The sequence below is a fragment of the Malurus melanocephalus genome, unplaced genomic scaffold (assembly GCF_030028575.1).
Source record: "Malurus melanocephalus ecotype Western Australia unplaced genomic scaffold, MMel_1.1 scaffold_1099, whole genome shotgun sequence".
Classification (NCBI taxonomy): domain Eukaryota; kingdom Metazoa; phylum Chordata; class Aves; order Passeriformes; family Maluridae; genus Malurus; species Malurus melanocephalus.
Window position 1 is genome coordinate 88103 of NW_026624331.1, and position 1073 is coordinate 89175.

A 1073-nucleotide genomic window follows, 5' to 3' on the forward strand; every position below is an offset into this window, starting at 1 on the left:
GGGTAAAGATGCCTGAAGTTGTGGTTCGTGGAATTATGGAATATTCTGAGGTGGAATGGACCCACAGGGAGCAAATCCAGGGATCAAATCCAGCCCCTGGCTCTGCACAGACACCCAAAATCCCACCCTGTGCTGGGAAGGGTCTGGAAATCCTGAGAGAGGTGGGGAAGGGTCTGAAGAATCCTGGAAGAGCTGGGAAGGGGCTGGAGAATCCTGAGAGATGGGGAAGGGTCTGGAAAGCTCCTGAGGGAGCTGGGAAAGGGTTTGGAGAAACCTGAGGAAGCTGAGGAAGGGTCTGGAGCACATGGATAAGGGTCTGGAGATTCGTGAGGGAGCTGGGAAGGGTCTGGAGAATCCTGAGAGAGCTGAGGATAAGTATGGAGAATTCCGAGAGGTGAGGAAAGATTTGGAGAATCCTGAAAGCGCTGGGAAGGGTCTGGAGAATTCCYGAGAGAGCTGAGGAAAGGTTTGGAAAATCCTGAAAGAGCTGGGAAGGGTCTGGAGAGCTTCTGAGGGAGCTGGGAAAGGGTTTGGAGAATCCTGAGGGAGTTGGGGAAGGGTTTGGAGACTCTTGAGGGAGCTGAGTAAAGGTTTGGAGAATTCCTGAGAGAGGTGAAGAAAGATTTGAAGAATCTTGAAAGAGCTGGGAATGGTATGGAGAACCCAGAGGGAGCTGGGAAGGGTCTGGAGGATCCTGAGGGATCTGGGAAGGGTCTGGAGAGTTCCTGAGGGAGTTGAGGAAAGGTTTGGAGAATCCTGAAAGAGCTGGGAAGGGTCTGGAGAAACCTGAGGGAGCTGAAAAAGGGTGTGGAGAATCCTGAGGAGATGGGGAAGGGTTTGGAGAATCCTGAGGGAGCTGGGAAGGGGCTCAGCCTGGAGCAAAGGGGGATCAGGGGGGACCTTGTGGCTCTGCACAACTCCCTGACAGGAGGGGRCAGCCGGRGGGGATTTGGGATCTGATCCCAGGAACAGGGACAGGAGGAGAGGGAACGGCCTCAGGCTGGGCCAGGGGAGGCTCAGGGTGGACATCAGCGGGAATTTCCTCATGGAAAGGGCGGCCAGGCCTGGGAAGG

At 55.1% G+C, this 1073-nt stretch overlaps 1 protein-coding gene across 1 annotated transcript in view; it reads left to right on the forward strand.

The window, feature by feature from the left end:
* USP49 (ubiquitin specific peptidase 49) overlaps window positions 1-1073 on the forward strand; it is a 21395-nt gene that overhangs the window by 17942 nt on the left and 2380 nt on the right. The gene's annotated exons all lie outside the window — the stretch shown is intronic.